The 22,284-nt window shown below is 33.0% G+C and overlaps 1 protein-coding gene across 1 annotated transcript in view; it reads right to left on the bottom strand.

The window, feature by feature from the left end:
• Window positions 1–22,284, bottom strand: part of Hnf4g (hepatocyte nuclear factor 4 gamma) — a 234,409-nt gene that overhangs the window by 30,570 nt on the left and 181,555 nt on the right. The window contains exon 11 of the transcript XR_007340586.1: window positions 9,089–9,157. The gene's annotated coding sequence lies outside the window, so the exon portion shown is untranslated. The remainder of the gene's footprint in view (window positions 1–9,088; window positions 9,158–22,284) is intronic.

Genomic DNA, 22,284 nt, shown 5'->3' with positions numbered 1-22,284 from the left:
AGAAGAACATGAGTTTAAGAGGCAAACTTTCAAATAATACTAGGGGCAGGATATAATGTTAGCTACAGCTGCAAACCAAATGGTGGGAAACATTATATATTTTTTTTCAACCAGTGTAGAGATTAGTACTAACCTTGTATTAGCTATGCATAGAACCCAGAAAATGTCAGTATATTTCAGGGGTTTTTTCTCTTTCCCATATTTTCTTTTCATTTTTAAGAATCTGGTGACTTGTGTTTTTTTATATCATACCTCAGGTTTCTCTATAATATGCCATTGATATTGTGTGAGAAGCAATACTTCTTACCAAGATAAATTATGTGATCCACTAAATAATAGTCTAACCTCCTATGCAACTGTATTAGGCAATCAGATTGGTTCTAGTCAATTCTGACTTATCAGAGATGATTCATTTCAATTCTAAGCTAAATGTTTAAAAGCTAGTGTGTTACCTCCTGGAGAGAGGATAACACCACATCATGTAAGGACCTGGATCCCTGAGTTACCACATGGAAGAACTGACTGGAGTATTACTTTTCACTCTCACTTGAGTAGAACTTCTCCTGAATAATTATTTTAAAATTGTGTATTAAACTACTGAAATTCTGAGGTTAATTTATTCCTATGGCAGAATCTAGCTTATGAATTACATTACATTTTAAATAATGTACTTGCTGGTGCTCATTAATAATATAGCAATTTAATGGACAGAATACACAGGCCAATCAATAGGAAACAAGGATTTTTATTTCTATCCCTTCTATATTTCTGCAAGTAACATTTATAGAGTGACTATACTATTTTAATAATTATTTCAAATATGCCATAAGTAAGATAGATTAGGCCCAGGATCTCAGAAGAAGGTGGGAGACATAAAATAAGTAAATAAATAAGTCAGAGGTTGATGAATACTCTTAGTAGCAATTACCATTAATACATGACAGGAGTGACTAGTGGTACTATGCAGTTGAATTATTAAGGAAGGCTTTTTCACCTTGGACTTAGGACATGAATGAAATAAAAAAGCTATCCCAAATTTTACAGGTTGAGTTCCTTGGTTATGAATTCTAGTACTACTTTTAGGAATAGGATGAAGTCCAAAGTGACTGAATGTCAAGGCACAGTGAAACTAGAGAACAGTACTAGATGAGACCAGAGAGTTGTATGGATTATTTTAAGTTCTAGATTAGGATTTTTATTTTATTCTCAATTCTAAAAGAAAATATCTGAGAATTTTAGGTAAATTTCTTAATCCTATTTACATTTTCATAAATCATTCTGACCATGGTACAGACTGGATGTATTTTTTAATGCATAACTGGCCAGACTCACTAATAAATTAGGTATATGAAGTGAAGAAGCAAAGAAAACAAGAACCACATATTTATCAGACTTGTACAACTGTGTATATAAGGTACCTTCTGCTAGAATGGAAACATCTGAAAGAAGAACTTGCTTTCAAATGAGATTTGTGACATCAGTGGACATCCAAGTAGAGTGATTTAATAGAAAATTAGAGAACACAGAGCACTGGAAAAGTTAGAGCAAGACATAAAATATTTTATATAAATTTCATTTAGTGGCATTTGATTAAGTAAAATCACTTAGAGAGCTTGGAAGAGAGGTGCTCCAAGGATAGAGCTCTGGAATGTTCCAGGATTTGACAATTCAGAATCTTAACTACGCAATCCCTTACCCTCCCTCAAAGCAGATTTCTCCAAGCTGCTAAAAGCTTTGTCTTGAGGGATCTGTAAGGAGCTACTTTAGTGAAAATTTCAAGCATGGTGGTAAGCCATTGGGAGAGACAAAGTCAGTAAAAAATCTATAAATCACTCCCATGGTTGGTTGCTTACTCTGTCTATCTACAGCCTTAACTTAATTATGAAATAGTCACCTAATACAGAGAATCCTTATCATTTGGCTTGATGTGGGGAAAGTAAGGGCAAACTACTCCCTTTAATGTATACTGGGAATACAATCATAAATTTGAAATAAATTATCACCCTGCCACAAATCTTGATTGGGTTTCCATGAATAGCCCACTAGTGAAATATTCACTTGGCTAGTCAAGGAAGTGATAAGGGGACCACAGAAATGAGTAATTGTTCTAAAAGTGGTCTGACCTAGTTTGTTATGGGGCTCAGGGACATCACTCAAATGTCCTGTGTATGTTTTGAAGGAAAAGCTTTGAAATGACCAGCAGCCGAAATTCCATTTCCTACTTTTATATTCACAGGCAACCCACAGCCATTGCTCACCAGGAAGCACAGGTATAGTTTTATTGGTAACAAAAGACACATCAGGGACAGGAAGAAGATGTCTCAATGAAATAATGATGTTCAGCTCCTGAAAAACTCCTAATGAATTCCAGAATGCCAGCAACAGCCATCTTTCTATAGCACAGTAAACATTGTATCCAGAGAAACTAGAGGGAGATGTTAAATGAAATGCCTGTTCACAATCTTAATTAGCAATTTCAGAAAGTTTCTTAATAAGAAGGCATTGTTGGGAGAGGGAAAAATTATTTGCTCAATTTGTTTTGGTAATCCTACATGTAATTACTAAATCACTTTTAAATATACTTAGAAAAAAATAGAATAATAGGATGGACATACATGGGTCTGGTTGGTCATGAGCAATCTGTGCCAGGGAATGAATTTTAGTTACATTGGAATATTAGTTAACTTGAGATGTATAATTGCTATTATAAATTTGAGAAGTAATTAAAACAGACAACTGAAGTGCAAGGATATGAACACAATGATTATTTATCTCACACAAAGCCTTGATTCCAGTGCTGCAGTAATCCTCAGATCCATAAGAAACTTAGGAACCTGGTAGTCAATGTCCTTTCCCCAATTCTTCCTCATCCCCAAACTTGGAGAAATACATGTCCTATTTAATTAATTAACTTTCTATGAGATCGACCACATTCCTTCTTCATTTGTATCCCTGGCAATCTATATTCTCCTCTGATTTTCCAGGGTGAATTCAAGTACAGCCAAGTATCTATCCATAGCCAAATATGGAAAAGACAATATTACCCTTATTACCTTATTCTATTTATTTATATATATATCTTAAGATGACTATATATATTCTATTATCTATGTATGAGATCTTTTTGTTTAATTTTGCCTGTACTTTCGATACATTAAGTACCTTCAGATAATCATTCATTTAATTTATTAACTTGGTAAATATTTATTGAACACTTGTTATCTACCAGAGATTCTCTTACAATGTATTTCATGTAGGTCAGTGAGCAAGACAGATTCATTCTATGCCCCAAGACCATCCAATATAGAAGCAGTCATTATTTAAATAATTACAATGAAGTTTGATGACTTTTATAATGTACACAATGATCCTGAAGTGTATAATAACTACACTCAAAAGGATCAAACCAATAATGGCCTTTTATTAATCTGTAGAAGACCTCTGGCAGAAATAATCCAAGATCCTCTCTTGAACTCTGATTCACACTAAGGTATTTCCTGACCTTTAGGTAAATTAGTATGATCTCCTCTATAAGAATATGAGTTCCCTAAGAAGTAGATAGTGTCCTATTCATTTCTACATTTGTTTAGGGGCTTAATATTTATAAATGACAGAGCAACTTTACATAGACTCTCTCCAGTGATAATGATCTCTAGGCAGATTTTTTTGTGATAAAATTCTATCCATCATTTTCTAAATAAATGGAAAAGGATTTGTTGAGAGCTTTCTTGGAACATGGCTTATCACCTTAATCTTCATTACCACATGATAACATTGTACTTCTCTAATTTATATAATGTATTTTATGTTGTTTTTGATGCTATTATCTTCTGAATTCCACCCAGAAGAGATGGCAATGCCAAATGCAAAAAAAAAATAATAGTAATAAATTATATTAACTTGACAAGATATGACATAAATGCAATAAAAGGGGGGCAGTTTTTCCTTCTACTTTTTGACTATGTGTTCTTCTCAACAATTTAAGTTCCTACCGGATCAAAAATCCATGGAATATAAATAAATAAGGAAGAATACATTAGTACCTCTATTAAATATATGTAACTTGCCTTTTGGTTCTTACAGAGGCTCAAAGCCAAGAGTTTACTTTGAGTATCAGATGAGACTTTAAACAGTTCTACTTTGGGCAAAGCTGGAACTGTTCAGACTATGGGGATTCTTGGAGATAAACTAAATTCATTTTGTATTGTGAGATGGACATGAGCATTTGGAATCAGGGGCGGAATGTTATGGTGTAGACATGCAGTATTAATCCCAACAGTTCATGTGTAATACAATGCTAGAATGTCCAGAGATAAAATGGTTAGATTATGAGAGCTATATCCTAATCAGTGGATTAATCCATTTGGTGGATTAATAATTTGAATAGACTCTAGTACTAGATAGTAGTTGTAGGCAGGTAGGATGTGATGGGAGAAAGTAAGTCACTGGGGGTGTGACTTTGGGATTTATATTTTTTTGCCTGTCACCTTGTTCTCTGTCTCTTTACTTATGGATTGCTACAAACTGAGCATCTTTCCTTCCCCACACCCTTTTGTCATGATGATCTTTTTCATGTCATGCCCAAAGCAATGGAAGAGTCTGACCACAGACTGAGAACTCTGAAAACCGGAGGTCAAAATAAACTTCACCTCTTCTAAGTTGTTCTTGTCAGGTACTTTGGCCACTGTGACACAAAGCTGACTGACATAGTAATATAATAAACCATGTGCAACTCCTTATAACCCCCAAATTTCTGATACTTTTCTTCAAGGAAAAAAAAAACATCTTATTAGTATAAACATGAAAATTGACTCTCACCTGAAGAAAATGGCAAATTGTTGTACATTTGTTCTAAGATTTTTCTTTGTCCCTTAAAACAAAGATGTTTTCATAATTTTCCCTTCACCAGCACATTTCTTGGGTCTTTTTCTCTCAGAGACTGCTCTGATTGACTTATTTCGCTGGCTTATTTGGGACTTCCCTAAGTGCTTATAAAAAGACTTTCAAATAATCATACAACAAGATTAAAATTTTAGAACTGAATGCAATTGGTACTTTTGTTGAGGGTAGGGTGGATAGTGTTAAAGGAAAATAGTTAAAGTTGTCTATACCACTTATATTGATTCATGGCAAAAAAAAAAAATGTTTCCTAATTTATTGCCTCCATCTGAACAACAAATCTGTGTAGAAAATCTGATCAAAGCACACTCTTTAATAATGCATCATCTGTCACTATTGACATTCCTTAAGTTGTGTTGACTTTTACAACACTGGTTATGGTAAGAGGAGCCTAACATTAATAAGTGGACAGATACTTAAAATATATATGCCCTACCTAAGTATTTGGAAAGTCATTTGAATAGTGTCTGAGTCAAATATATGTCATGGGGGAGGGGGGAAGAAAACACCTCTCTCGATGGCTTATGAAATAAATGTAGACCAGAATTTGTCTCTGTGCATTTCTTCTCATCTGGTTGAAAAACAGGACGTACACCCTGCTGTGTATCAGTGTTACACTTCAGCTATCGGTACCCAGTGGATTGGTCATGAAGTGGCTGATTTGTGAGTGGTGAGTTTTCTGATTTCAGCACTAGCAAAGGTGTTCCAAGAGTGTTGTCTCCTCACCCGGTATTCTAATGACATTTCAACACTGAATTGAGATAAAGCAAGGGACGCTACTAATAGAATTTGCTGCAGGGAGGCCCATGGTGAATTGCTGACTTTACCATGAACTCTAGTGTGATATGACACTAAAACAAAGCTAGAGTGAAGGAAACAAAAGTGAATAGGAAATAAAGGGAATAAACCATGATTAAAATTTTAGCCTGAATATTCAGAGGCTGTGAAAAACAGTGAAAATTTAGCATTCAACAATTTGGTTTGTTAAACGTGCATCCAGGTTGGCATTTCTTTAGGTAAAATAAGCACTATTGCAATGCACATGTTTTATGCTGCTTTGCAATAGTTAAGATGGTATTATACATTATAATAAACAAAATGCAGGAATGTCACAGTTGGCTAAATTCCTATCAATTATGAACTTAATTTTTACACACATTTAATACTTATCTCATTTCAGACTTTGCTATACTGAGAAATTTTCTTTTAAAGAAAAATGGTTTATACAGTTCACTTCCTGCCATAATCAAGGTCTTTCTAACCTGATATCTGAAGGTTATGCTTCAGTGAATAATTCAGTAGGTTAGTGAAACTCTGGCAGCAAAGAAAGTGCTAATCTTAGATGGAAGCTGTGAGGGATATTAAGAAACAATTGCAAAAAGTGACATATTTAATAGAGAAAGATTACGCTGTGCTACATCTATTTAATTTGAATTGAATAAATTTTGCCAGTATTTGATGAGATGCAGACTAGAAATTATGTGAAACTTCATAGTGTCACTGAAGTCTAGGAGAGAGAATAAAAGGCCCTAAAAATATTTTATTGTGATTTGGATGACTTTTCAGTCCTTCAAGAGAATTTTGAAGAAACTGAAAATTCACTGCAGGACTTTATTAACTTGAATTTAAGAGGAAGGGATAGTGAAAGCCAATTTGCCAAAAGATAAATAAGGTGTGGACCTAAAAGGAGGCAGAGTGATGTGAGTCCTTGAAATGGGGGGGAATTCTTTCTGGACTGTGACTGAGTGACATGAACTTCCTTCTCCATTTTTCAAGGGAAATTTAGTTGATCTGGCTAAGACAAGTCTGAGATTATGAATAATTGCAAGTGTGAAAAATAATAGGGGGCAGTTTGTGACCCTAATCACTAAATAGATCCTCAGATGAGCACATCTCTGACATATTCTTTTGCCATGTCTTCACCTGACATAATTTCTAAGAAGGAGAACATAAATAATTTTCATGTTGGAAGTAACACTACTTAATTTATAAATGTTCAAATGGTAAAGTTATGAGCAAGTTAAGCAATGTTTATTTGTGGGGTGGATATCTGCAATAAAATGTCACAAGATCTGTTCTTTCCACTTAGAATGTGTTGCTTGGAAACTATGAGTTCACATCCAGTGATTTGGGGAAACAGGTATGCTGCCTTTGTCTTAGGCATTCACAATACAATTTGACATATTAAAAATCTAAAACATCCTGAAGAAAGTAAGTAAAAAATCTTAAAAATGTATAGGAATCAAAATAGCATTGCTTAATCTCCCATGTCTCTAATTTGTTTGGTTTTTAAATTCTGTCCCCCAACACATAATACCTATTATCATTCTGCAAAATAGGCTTTTGGAGATTGCTTCTTGTATTGCTCACATACATCTCAGTCTTAAAAGGAAGCGAGGAAGCTTTCTTTCAAAAGTAGAAAGACTAGTGACCTTGTTGTTTGTCTTGATGACTAAATTTTGCTATGTATCCTGAAGTAATTTCCATACCTTCCCAAGCATTAGTCTTCAAATTGAAAAGTGAATATAGTACACTACATTGCTAAAAAGATGTAAAAATTATGTTACCTGGTTTAAAAAATTAAAATGGTGCTTATAGATGGTAACCTCTCAGTGTGCATCAGCACATTATTATTATTTTTATTTGGAAATCTAAAGGCCATATGAACCAACTAAACTATCACTGGAGTGCATTGATATGCCTTAATAATACTCCAACAACAACAATGATATTTGATATAGTAGACAGCCTTAGAGAGTATACTCAGTTTCAGATTCCTTTCCCTCTGAGCCTTGCCTATTTAGTCCCTATGCAAGATGCTGTTAGTTTTCCTGCTTGCCTCCCTCAGACCTTCCTGATTCAAGGTACTCTGCCAAAGTCCAGTTGCCAGCCAGCTGCAATATGGGCCAAGTGTGCTGACTAGGAATTCTCTGGCCCCTTGACCCAAATGAAGCATTCTGGAAGCGCTAAGAGAATCTTTATCAATACTTGGGATCATTCCAGAAACTACTGTTGAGAGTTTGGTATAAATCCCCAGCTCACTTGCCGTTGGGTGGAATAGTCCTGAGATGAGTGCATTTCTCAGAGTATCCTATTGAAATTAATCTCACTTCCTTTCTTCTCTTGTGGTGTTTCCCCACAGTTTTCAAGAAAACTGCTTGCATTGGAAGATTTGCCTCAAAGTCTGCATCTGGGAGAAACCAACTAAGACACCTATGACTGCTCAGAGTAAACAGGAGAAAGCTCATATAGATTGGGGTACACCCAGGATGCTTCAGGGATACTACTTTTTTGATCAACAACTACACTTTGAACTACAATTGTTGAGTTCCACTTGATCCATTGCCTTTTCCTAAAAATCTGAAAGATTTTGGGGGGGAACATAATGAAAACAAGGTTGAATTCTGTTTTTTTTTTTTTTTTCATTTTTCTCTCTTGGAATGAATGCAGTAAAATGCCCACAGTTATTCTATATATAAAAATATTTGTCTGAAATTGAATGAATAAGACACAGCCCAATTTCAAACTTAGCCATCAGGAAAACTTATTGCAAAGAACAGACTCAAAGAGTGAAGCAAAAACTTCTCCACCTGTGCTACTTTTTCCTTTATCTTTGAATAACTTCTTGTATTTTTTGACCCTAAATACTGGCCCTATATCACCTTTCTTTTCACCACAAATCACCTGGATAGGTTATATCATTGTACCTCATTCATTACTGAGCTGATTGATGAGAAGAAGCCTTTGGCCCTTGAAAACGATAAATATGCATACTTGTAAATCTCCTTTCTGATTCCTGCCACCTTGGGCATGAACATATTCCATCTCCTCTTTGGTAGTGAACAAATCTTTCTACAAAAAGTAGTAGCTAAAGAAGCAGTCATTAAAGTATAGCTCTTGACTATCCCACTATCACCTTAAAGTCACCTGTATTGCTCAGGGCTCCTATGGTAAGAATTGTGTCCTGCCCCAAGTGTCAGTCACACCAATCAGCTCACATATACTACCACCACCAGCACCCCCCGAAGTTGTTGCTGTGGATACAAAGAAAAACAAAAGAATGAACCATCAGCTTCTGTCCAAAATATGTGATTCAGTGGCTCTGTTTAGACACCTCATAGAAAGGACATTTGTCTTCTAAGATCCCAGCCTTTCCACTTCTGCCCTAAATCCTATAATTTTCACTTACCTTCTATTTCATTTCCTCTGCCTCCATCCATCTCCTCACTCCTGCCTTCAAGCATACCCAGGACATTTACTATTAAAAGAAAAAAGAAAAAAAAACTCAACACTGTGGCTTCCAACTAGTGTGTATTTTATATTTCCTTCCATTATATTTCTAAAGATTCCAAATTTCACAATATGTCTTTAGATAAATTTTTAAATAATATGTGCTACAAATGCTTGTATATAAAATCTAAAATATGGTGAACTCTTCAGTGAAACATACCTAATCTTCTCACATTTCCCACCAGCGTCCCAGCTCTCTTTCCAAGATGAGCTCAATTTTATCACAGTTCTTCTTCCAGAAATGGCTAAACAGGTTTAAGAATGCATGTTTATATCCTGTTACTGTTTTACACAACTGATTATGTATAATGCGCACTGTTCTGTATGTTAGTTTTTCTGACAATAGAGGCCACAGCACATTAGTGCAGGAAACAGTTTATTTTTGCTGTTTCTTTCAATGATTGGCTTGCTCATTTGTTTCAGTAACTGTTCAGTAGTTCTTGCATGGGGATATCATAGGGTTCGTGAGCACTTAGATATCTCAAGTTTTCCAATACTTCAGTGGGCATCCTCAACCTGTGTCATTGCTCACATAAGTGTATACATATAAGTCCCTAGGCATAAAACTGCTTATTACAAAATGGAACAAAAATCTTCTTTCTAATCTTTCTCTATATCACTGAATGATCCTATGCTCCAGTCAATATGAACAATGCACTCTCTGCCATCCATTTGCCTGTCTTTCTGCTAACACCCCTTTCTACCCTTCTCTTTAAAAGCCCTTGCCATCAGCTCCACAAACTCAAGTGTTTTTCCTTTGCAGTCAACCAAAATCCTTCTCCTTCATGGAATATTCTCTAATCATTTATTCCATGAGAGCACATCTCTTTTTCACCTCCAATATGTCTAGATTACAAGGAACTCTCAAGATCTCCACTGCTCTCAACTTTGTAATGCAATCATTTGTATTAATACTTACTTTCCTCCTAGATTCTTGGAGGACAGTGTATACCATGTGTTTTTGTTTGCTCCTTAATTACATTTAGCTCAGAGCTGGATATTTATGAGATGCATTAAAATATTATTAAATAAATGAATGAAAAGCTAGGACTCAGTATATGAAAGAGATACAAGTTTTGCAGAGAACCATGCTTAATTCAGTCTGAGAGGGCTGTCCATGCTCATTCTTCTGGACTCTTTTATCTACTTGATGTTATTTATCTTCAAAGCCTTTGTTAAATGGATAAATCTTAGTGTACTTCACATACCAGAAAATTGAGATCAATTGTAATCTCTTCAAGTTCACTTCTACCTGTATAAGTTTGGCATCCAAATGAAGATGTTGCTAGAAAACATTATTCTACTCTGCTCATGTACAGTCTAGAAAGTGATTTCTATGTAGTCTCTGGGAACAAATTCCTTTTCATGGAGAATCCTTGCTCAGTGTCATCCATGCTTTAGGAAGTTCTCCTTCTGTGCATCAACTCTGTTGTTTTCTTGTAGAATCCTGATGCTACTTGAGCTCATGAAAAACTACCTGGTCTCCTTGTAAAGCAGAAAACAGAGTTTCTGACTGGTTCTGGGACAGCTACACAATTAAGAGAACTGCTGTCCTGAGATAATGCAACCATGTTTGCCACCCCCGCTGTATACATAGCAGAATTTAAGATCTTAAGTGATGCAGCTCTGTCCTTAGGAGGCAGCCTATGAAAGCTATGTTCTTATCTCTGAATCAGAGGATTAGGTTAAGTATGGAATGATTCTCATAAATACTGAATTTTTTTTAAATTTCATCTCAAACCCTGTCAGAAAAAAAAAAGCTAAAATGCTGATTCTATACTATTATGATGTAAGAGAAAAATTAAGGAATTACAAATTATGAAAAAAAAGAAAAAGTTCTAGTCCTGGATCTGCTTTTCTGTCACATTGTCTGGGTCCTTTCCTTCTCTGTCCTCCATTTTCTCATTGAATAAATAACGATTTAGACTAGAAAATTTGAAGGTCCATTGATGTCCTAATGATCTATTTAGGAGTGGGAGCTCTGGAGATGGAAAACCTGCCTCCCAGATACAGTTCCACTATTTCCTGCTAAGTGAGTCTTGGCAAGTTATTTAAGTCCAAAAGCCTCCATTGCCTAATTTTTTTTTATTTGGAACTAATGATGCTTTCTTTAGACAGTTGTTATGAGGTTCAAAATAAAACAGAATAAGTGAAAAATATTTGTACATTCAAGGTCACTCCATACAAAGAGTGATTATTATAGTAATATTGCTATTTCTCTCTTAATTATGAACGGAGTCTATCATCATTATTACACTACAGAGTGATTTTTAGGTAGAAAATGGGGTGAAAATGCATGATATGTGGCCTTCAATAGATACCTCTATTTTTAGGTAGAAAATGTGGTGAAAAAGCATGATATGTGGCCTTCCATAGTCTAAGTTTCATTTTATGCATAAGACTTAAAACTTTGGAAAAGTTATTTTGTATTTTAGCTATAGCCTTCAATTTCTCTAAGAAACAAACCAAACAAAATAAATAAATACCCATGCTCCTTAAAGAAAGAAGAAAATGCCAAAATAAAAGAGTGATAAATACTTTGGAGGAATATATGCAAACAAGCCCACAGGACCAAGAAATGCTTAAACATGACATCATAGGTAATATTTTACACTTGAATTTTAGATATGCTTCTAAAGACTACATGCATTAACTAAATTAGTATTAAAATCAGCTATATTCCTTTTTAATCTTACAGGTAAGATTGAGAAACCAGTTAAATAATTTGTCCAAAATCAGACTAACAACATTGGTAGTCATTTTAGTTCACATAGTTGAGTTCATAATGAATTATAAATGTAAACTACTGAGCTCATAAAAGGTGCTGAAAAACAACAGCAATAACAAAAATGTAACTTACTAGTCATAATTATTCTAGACTCAGGTGACAGGAAATTTAGTATTTTTTTTAATTACTCCTGGTTTTAAATATAACATGAAAAGAATGGAGAGGGGAGACTGTGAACTGGAAGATTGGCATGCAGCACAAGGAAGAGTTTAGAAAAAGATATTTAAAAGCTCCTGATGTTTTTATTCCTTTAAGGTAAATGAAAGGACCATTCTCTTGCATATACCCTTTCTGAGGGAGAGGAACACGGCAGCAGATGCGGTGAAGGAAGAGTATCAATAATGCAGTTGTGGTACCAATATCAGAACAGCCATAAAAAGCAGTTCATAAAAGATATTTCTTGGCATCAAAATTGTAAACAAAATTTTAACATCCAATTATTTTGTTTTTCTTTAATTACTGGCATGTCTTAGACTCCCCAAAACGTGAAGAAAAATATTGGTAAAGATAATTAATTGATAAAATAATTAATAATAAGCATCTGCCCTTCAAAACAACAACAATTGTTGCTGCTATTTATTTCTTTATGTAAAAGTGAAAGCTGATTCTATTTATGCTATCATTTATTTTGTTTGGTAATAGAATGCAATATTTTTATAATGAGTAACATTTGTCTCCGAAGAGGAGATAAATGAAAAGTCTTGACCCATCAAACATTATCTTTGCATTAATGGTACCAACTGGAAACAACTGGAAATTTGGAGAAACTTTAACTCACCTTAATTGTTTTAGCTTAAAAAGCTTTTAGCATCTAAGGATGATTATATCACTCATTTTAACAACAGGGATTGGTCAAAGACCCAAATTGGAAAAGATTGTTTTGCAATGAACATAAAGCATTTGCTTTCAGGATACTAAATGCTATTTAAAAAAAAAAAAAAGCACATGGCTAAAACCACTGTTTGCTCAGTTATATAGAATTAAAAGATCATAAGCACAGGTAACCACAAGGAATGGGAGGATAATAATATGTCCTCCAAATTCAAAGATATAAGGTTAATTTGCTTATGATAAAATGTAGTCAACATGCCTAAGCAGTTTATCAAAGCAAAGCAATATAGAGTTTCCTTTGCTTTTGTTTGTTTGCTTAAAAAACATCTTTGGAGTAGGCACTATAATTTACAAATTCACCTCCTTCCCATAGGTCTCAATAGTTAAGAAATGGTATTGTCAGAAAGATCCCTATTAATTTTATTTTGCCTCAGAAATACATTTCTCAGGAACAAAGTGAGAGATGTTGTCGGTCAAGTGTTAGTTATTGTGCTTGGTAAGTCGGAACTTAACGTTTAACTAGCTATTGAAATTTGAACACTCATAAATTTAAGGCCATAACTATAAACCCTTTGTTTTAAATCTAGTCTGTTCTTATATAGAGAATAGTATCCTCCTACCTTACATTGTTGGAAGAGTTTAAAATACCTGGTTTCCAGAGTGACACTGGAAATAAGAGTCACAGGAGACTTTCTGAGCTTTTAAAAAGCCAGAAAGGAGAAGAAGTAATACTTCGATTTTTAGAAATATGTAATTAGCAAAGACGTTTTTATAAAACAAGCATCCACATGAAAGACAGAAATAAATGGAGTCCTCCTTAAATTGGATACCAATTTTAGCTCTTGCTTTCTTATTGTAAATTCCTAAAATGTGTATGTTTATGTCATATATATGTGACATAAACTGCATTACACAAGCATCTAATAAAACTATATGTGTCTGGGGGGGTGGTATCTCAGGTAGATACAGAAAGATAAGCAACAGACAGATGGCAGATTTCTAAAAGAGAAGTGAAGAGAAAGAAAAGAAAGAAAAAAGAAGAAAGAGAAGAAAAGAAGAGAGAAGAGGAAGATTTTTATGAAGAGGGGATCTATCAGGATCTGGAAATCACTTCATTTGCTTTCATATCCTTTGCTTCCTGGCAGCTATAGAGCTGAGTGGAGCATTCTTACCTGGCTTAGAGAAAAAGGGAAAATCTCCTACCTCTTCCTCTCTAACCCCTTCAATTAAATCCCTGCCAACAACCTGTACTTAGTCTCAAAGCAGCTCTACATAATGCTGGGGATTACGTTTAACTATACTCTGAAATTGAGAATACTCATTCAACTGTGTGTCCCCCTAATATGAAAAGAAATAAAATTGAAACCAATGCAATCAATTATTTATATTTCAGAATCTCTAATAAAACACAGAAACAAAAAAGGGAATGTAGAAGGATTAAAAAAATAACATTTAGGAAAAATATAGATGATACCAAAGTATGTAACACCAATTAAAAGGTAAATGTTCAAATTGAAGATGAATATTTCTTTCATAGAGCATCATAAATGTTCTAGTCGTCCAAAACCTGAGAAAAATACAATTATATCTCCACCTAGTGGATACTGATGGTAGAGCAGGGATGAGAAGTTTCAAAAAAAAAAAAAAAAGATATTCCCATCATACAATAAAAAGCAGCAAAGTAAGCTTGCTATAAAATTCTGGGAAATGAACCCAAATTGGTTTATGATGTCTTGAGGGATTCTAAAACAAAGCAGGGTGCCCTCGTTTTCAGTTGTTTATCTAAGACCAGATTGTTCTCTCTCTAAATGTTAGAAAAGGGTCCTTGTCCTTCTTGCTTGGCAAGATGCTTTCACTGAGCAGTAGTATAAAGCTAACTTTATTTTTACACATTTGAACTCTGCACTACAATTTTGTTTTAGATGAGAAAACGTAGATTTTAAATGAAATTGTGAATTGATTCATATGATTTGGTAGATATTTGAGTGAATTCTGCCTGTTAAAATTTTGTCTAAAAAAATAAAGAGGTTGGTAAATTATCATTGAGGTTAAAGGGAGTTCCAAACATAACAAAGACAAAAGATAAAAAGAGATCCTTAGATTGTATTAAGAACCTACATATTAACAATTATTTTGATGCTACTGAAGGAAAATCTGGACACTTGTGCAAACCCATTTAATACCAATGGCTAGGTAGAGGTTACTGGGTATAATTTAAGTTCTTAAGAAAAACAGTAGTATTTTTTAACCAGCACAGACATTTTTACTCTAGGAGCAAATGAAAAATTTTATTTTGGCTTTCTCCCTTTAAGTGTTCAAGGGAATGTTATAAATATTTAAAAGCTGTGATTTACGGCTATAAGATCTAGAAGCAGTGGACTGAAGTAATCTGCACCATGTAATATATTTAGCACAATAATGTTCATCACAAAGATGTATATGGGGGTGTATGCTGGGGGGAGGGTGAAAAATGTACTTCCTGGAGAGCTGAAGAATAGATGGCATTAAAATACCATGATTTCTCAACACAAAAAGGTGCTTTAAAATAAATCACTGCCAGAAAACTAAGATCATAGGTAGTTTTTTTAAAAAAAATTGTCGAACTCAAACTGAGAATGACTTTAAATATGATAAATTTTTAAAATGAGTTAAAATAGTGAAAAACAATATAACCTATAGATGACTCATGATAGACATAGATGAAGATTTATAATTTATGGACTGGATATCCATATATCTAGAAATGTATAAGTAAAAATTATTCAATGATAGCAAAATTATACTACTAAAAACTGTAATTGATATAAACAATAAAATAAAATGAGAGCAGGATAAAAAGGAATAAAATTCAAAATAGTCCCCCAGCTAATATTGAAATTTATTTTGCTTGTGATTCATTTGTTTTTAACTTCTCTTTCATTTTCTGACTTTGAAAATACAACATGTTGTCAATTTTTCCATTTAGAAATTTTGTGATATATTAGTTATTATTTTACAAATGAACTTGTCTAAACTATATTTTATAATGATAGATTCAAAAATAAAATAAATAAGATTTCCTATACAATTTTATTTTCTCTTGGTTAATTTACAGCTCTGGGGTCTGATACCCTGTTTTTGGTTTTTCTTACAAGTCTTTTTCAGGCTTTGTATTTGGAAAAGTTATTGAATGATATTTTCATAATATTTGCACATTTAATTTTCTGCTACTGAATTCTTCCCTTTTCAAAATTAACATTTAAAAGAAATTTTCTAATTTAGTAACAATTTTTAAAATAAAAAAGTCTTATAAAAATATTGGTAATACTTTTAAAAATATATTTTTTTGTGATTTGCACATTATGCAAATATCAGAAAATTGAATCTAATATAGCAGTATTGAGTATAAATTTTCAGGCCTTGTCATGAAACAGAAACATAATTTAGTCAGGTATTATCTTCCACTATTTAATAAAAACAATAAAACATTTCTACATATATATATTCTTGCAAATGCTTTGAAATTTTTTCTTAGGCTTTCCTTCTCATATTTTGTGAAACTAAATATAGATACAATGCCTCTGCTGTCCTTCTAGAGATTTAAATTTTAAAAAATAATACATGCCTGTCTAGACAACCCTAAAATTGTTTTAGTTACTGATGTATGGATGACTGATAAATGTCATCTTTTCTGCCTGCAGTGTATTTTGAATCTAGTCTTTGACATTTGTCTATAGCTGACCTGTGTCTGCATTTTAGATTTACATGAAACATTTAAGTTTTACAACTCTAAACCTTTCGGTTTCATTGTTCCTACTCTACATCCAATACAATAAAACAATTAGATCCTCTACCATGTTTCTTCTTCCTCACATGGATGTTTTTAATTAAACCAGCAGGGAAGATTGTAATCAAACGAAAGGCAATGGAATTTACTTCATCCCTTACCTAGTGAAACAATTATTAAATTCCCTAGCTTCATATTTCTCATACCTATAAAATTAAATCTGCAGCTCTGCTAGAAAGGGTAAAAGGAAAAAAAAAGCAGACCCAAGTAATCAAAGCCTATAGGTCTTAGAACAATAATGCAAAATACATAACTCTGTTGTCTGGAAAATTGTTAGCTGACTCCTGTAGATTTCATATCAGTTTTCCTCATTTTTGTTTTATTGGGAAGGGTTCCTATATTTTACACACAATAACGGAACAATACCTCTTAGAAATGTGGTTATAAGACCTAATTAGATTATTTTTTGAGCCATGTTTTTATAGAATAATGGTTTACCTTGAGTTGACCCATGATTCTACTGAGAGAAAATGTTTTCCTCACTTATGTTATTTTTATAAACGTGAAATTATCAAGAACATGAATATGAAGAAGTGCTTTCCAGGCTGTGTGTCTATGAGTCTGTTAGACATCTCATTACCCTGATATGCTGTGACATATGACATTCCCACTTTTCACCTTTTATGCTGTTTACACTGCTTGGACAAGTTTAAAAATTTATATGAGTAACAATCATCCTTACATTTCAAACATATGGAGAAAACAATTTACAGAATTTCTAGCCAATAATAAAAAAAAAAAAACAGAATTTGAGCAGTTATAGAAGTGATAACTTCAGTGATATGAGCAATGATTCCCGACAGCCCTCTGTCTGACTTAGGTTTGTACTGGAGTTTTAGTTGGCAATAGCTAGTGACAAAGTGCTTCCCATGTGTGTACCTTGTTTTCAGCACTTATCTCAAATATATCAATATTTGTCTCCATCATCTGACTGTGCGATTAAGAGCAGAAAACCTAACATTTGTCACCATCAAATCCTTGACTCATGGTAGGCACTCTATGAATGTTAAATGAGTTAATGAATATTAAAAGAATGAATAAATATAGTAGTAGTTGGAAGGTGGGTTTTATGTTACCGAACCCAGTTCCCAATCTCTTCAACACTAAAATATCAAAAAAAAAAAAAACACTTGTCAACTTGCAACAAGGTCTGAAGAAACCTGTCAAAAATGAAAATAAGCCACAGACAAAAGCCACAAAGACCCTGAAAAGAAAGTGAAAAAGATCTTTTGGATAAATAGTATATTGAGATGAGAAAGGAGGGTGAAAATTAAATGATTAATAAGGACATAATTCTTGCAATGTTTTTAATACAAATTTAAAGCATTAAACTACATTAATGGAAGGAACTTGATGAAAATTAGTCTGCATTCCTGACTTTGTGGCTCTTCCTTATGATTTATTTTGTCTGGATTCATATATGAATCCATGTTCTATAAGGAATTCTGGCTCTAATTTATGAAGTGATTTATATGGGCAGATGCAGATGACTTTGGCTGAAACTGGTGTTTGGTCAGGGATACAGGAAATGGAGTTCTATCTGTAGTAAATGTAACCATGTAAATGTTATTGGAATCCACGCAAATTTTGTAGAAATATAATTAATAAGATGATAATGATTTTTTAAAGCAACATACAAAGATAAATTAAGCTATCTTATACTGTTTCAGGCATGGGTATGGAAACAAAAAAGATAAAAGAAATCCTCTCAGAAAAAAAAATGTTCTTCAAAGGTGATATAGTGAATGAACTAAAATATAGGCGAATCCATTATTATGATTATCTTCTTCATTGATTTCCTCAGCTATTTTTTTCCATGATTTTTAAAAAATTTTCTGCTTACTAACATAAATGGAAAATGAAGAACTCATCCCCCTCTAAAAAAAAATACTAAATGCTCATTAACCAAATAAAAGGTAAGAATGTAGTTTGTTATACATACAACTGGATGTAGAGAAAAAGAAATTAAATCATTTTTAGTATAAAGTTTGAATTACTACAATTCTTTTTAAAATATCCCATTTTATTCAACGTGAGCTTTATAATGTTGAGCTATCTATTTTAAAAATAATAACATGTACAATTCAGAATGTCTGTATGTTTGAAGTTGAATGTGCTCATGTTTGCTTAGTCCATCACATTGCAGAAAACCCAATTTAACTTGCAGCCTAAATAGATACTTAATAAATTAAAAGCTACAGCCAATAAGTTTATCCAGAATGCTCTATGGAGAGAGATAAACTCCCAAAATACCAATCAGACTTTAAGATATCAAAGCTAGAATGTAAAGTTACTAGATGTATCTAATAGATATTGTTCATTACTTTGGATATAGTGGGATATATCCCAGAAAATATGGGAGAAATTTTGACAAGAGAGATTGAGGAAAGGGGAGCCCCAGCTCTGTATACACAGTCTGTCCAAGTGGCTAACATCTATGTTCCACATGCAAATATCAGACAAGACAGTTCTGATAATGCAAAACTTCAAACTAAACTAAAATATGACCTGCTACCCACCACAGGTAGAACAGTACTAAGTGTGTGTCTAATCACGTTAATGACATACTAGGACAAAAACAAAGTCTTTGATGGAAACTAACAGAATACAAAATACTTGTTCTTATACCTACAACTGAATACTTAAAATCCAAAAAATATAATCCCAAACTTCTCAGTAGGCCAGGAACCTAGAAACTATAATTGATTCTCAAGAGATAGACTGTCAACAGGGCAACCATGAGTTGACTTAGTTGTTTTCAACACAGATTTTAACACAGCTATTATAACTATGTGCAGTGATGTAAAGGAAAGTACTTTGTAATCCAAGGAAAGATAATAAACTCTCAGCAGAGAAAGAAAAGATAAAAATCAGTTTTATATTTAATTGTGCCCTCCCCCCCACAAAAAAAGATATAGTTAAGTTGTGACCCTCATCATTTGTTAATGTGAAATATGGTTTTTACAAATGTAATTGGAAATTGTCTACACTGAAGAATATAGAGGAATAAAAGTTAAAAAGAGACATATGAAATTAGAACAGAGGCTGAGGAACTATGAGATAACATATAGGATTAGCATCCCAGAAAGTGAAGAGAGAATTGGGTAAGAAAAAAATACTTGAATAAACAATGGTTTAAAATTTTCCATATCTTTTGGTGAAAAACAAAATTTGACAAATTTTTGAAGGATCAAGATATTTCCAACAGCAAATTATAAGGAAACCATGCCTCAACATATCATAGTCAAACTACTAAAACCAAAGTTGAAGAAAAATCCTGAAAGCAGTCAGGAAAAAGTGAAAGATCATATACAAGGAAGCCACAACTGAACTAATCAAAGACTTTGAACCATAAATTATCAAAGCCAAAAGATAGTAATGAAAGAAAATAATCAAACTCACAGTTGAATATAATATAAAATGTCCTTAGATCATGAGGTGAGGGGGGATGTCAGGAAAAATTAAAAAGGACACAAGACTCTATCTCCAATGCACCTGTGCTATAAAAGGCGATTTTACAGTGTGAAGGGAAACATTTCTAAAATGGCACTTGGATGGCTAGGAATTTAGAAAAAGTATTGCAATGATTATCTACAGTGAAAGTGATAGCACTATCCCCCTGGGCTTATAATATACACAGATGTAATGTCCATGGCAACCATACGTAAACAGTTGTGCAGGGGGCAGTGAGGGAATGCAAAGTGACCTACACAGTCCCAGGATTACTGCATTGTAAATGAAGTAGTACAATATTAACATTCTGGAATGCCAAAAGTAGAGGATGCTTCTTCTAATCCTTAGAATAACAACTTTAAAAAACTATAGTTAGAGCTGTGAGAAACAGTAAATAATGGGCTTTGCAAAAATTAGAATATATAAAAATATAGTGAATAAGCTAATTTTGAATTGCTGCCTTCTATCTTTGGAGCACTGTAATCTTATAAACAAATGCAATGGGGGAGAGGGGAAGCCCCCAATTTTATACATTGTGCTCAGAAAATTTAGATGGAAACATAATTCTTAGAAACACAAAGATGCCAGAAATCTAATTATTTCAAATGTAGAGGGAAAAATTCTCACACTAGAATTTAATATCCAGCTAAATGATAATTAGGGAAAATAAAGACATTTTCTGACAGAGCCTAAGGATATAATTTTAATGACACTGAAAGAAATATTAAGAATAAAATTTGTTCAGAAAGAAACTGAAGAAAGCCTATTGATATTTTTCAATAAATACTGACTACATAAACAGAAATAATTATTATATTAGCAGGGTAAAAAAAAACAAAGAAGAACTAAAGTATTAGACAACAATAAAATGAAAGAAGGAATTCAATGAGGAGTTGTTTGAATTTCAGTTATTATGTGGCTTTACATTGTTCATGATAATTGAAGAGATATTTACTTTCTAACTTAATAAATGTATGATGGAATTTAAGTATAAGAGTAACTAATAAAAGAATCCAAATATATTAAATATCATGAATATAAAAATATTATACTCCTTTTTATAACAACAATTCCCATCTCACGGTGAAGCACAAAAATCATAATTCATTTAGAAAACTAAAAAAATATCATCAATACACACACAGATGGAGAGAAAAAGGAGGGATTAACTAGTGTAGCAGTATGACCTAAAAGTTTGAAGTATTGTTAGGAACATAAGTTGTTACATCATGATAAAGTAAAAAATTCACCATAAAAATATAGCTAATTTCTAAAATCTATAGATACTTGAAACATCCAAAACAGTAAAACATAATAATAATAAAGGCTACATACATTTGATAAATGATGGACATGAATAATAAATTTGGAATTTAAGCTAACAGATTTATCTGTGTATATACAAACTGGACCCCACCAAATGTTTAAATGACATAGGGTAAGTCGAGGGGAGGGAAATAAACAACCAAAAAACATATTGGAAATGACTAACTGCCATCAAAAGTCATCATTCTATGATGAGGGATTAAATTTCAAGTTTTAATGAGGTGAGTACAGGACTAAAGAAAATGACAAGCAATTTTTGTAAATGTAATAGATTATAGAAATCATTATCTTAAGGGAAATGCAGACAATATAAATTGATTACAAATCTTTGGATGAATGTTTTAATGTGGCAGAGAGGGAAAAACATAGGATCTACAATTAACGCATCTAGTCACAGCAAGACCATCAATAGTGTGGTTGGGGAAAACTTATAATTTGTTTATATTCCCAGAGGAGATACTGTCCTTTTAGAGCATTGAGTGGATGAGTCATGCTGTAAGTACAGAGCATGGTACAAAATACAAACTTTTTTAAAAAATGATAGTCCCAAATACTTAGTAAGAAAAACAGTGTTATATTAAACCTTTAAGGTTGAAATGAAGAAATGTAAAATTAAAACTCACTGTACCTCTTTTGAAGCTTGTGATCATAAAATACAAGTATTAAATAGTTAAGTACTTAATGTAGACAGTCAATTTTGATATTTACATGTCCCTTTATCTATATTTGCAAGGTTACATAAGCACATACTTGTTTTGTTACAATAAGAAAGGTTTAGAGATCACTATTAGAGTAAAATAAAATTGGTAAAGTATATAATTGTATATCCTATTTAACAAGTTAGTGAACAATGTGTTGTGAGTATTTAACA

This window comes from Marmota marmota, unplaced genomic scaffold (genome assembly GCF_001458135.2).
Source record: "Marmota marmota marmota unplaced genomic scaffold, marMar, whole genome shotgun sequence".
Lineage (NCBI taxonomy): Eukaryota > Metazoa > Chordata > Mammalia > Rodentia > Sciuridae > Marmota > Marmota marmota.
The sequence above is the reverse complement of the archived record's forward strand: the minus strand, read 5'-3'. Positions and strand labels throughout refer to the sequence as shown.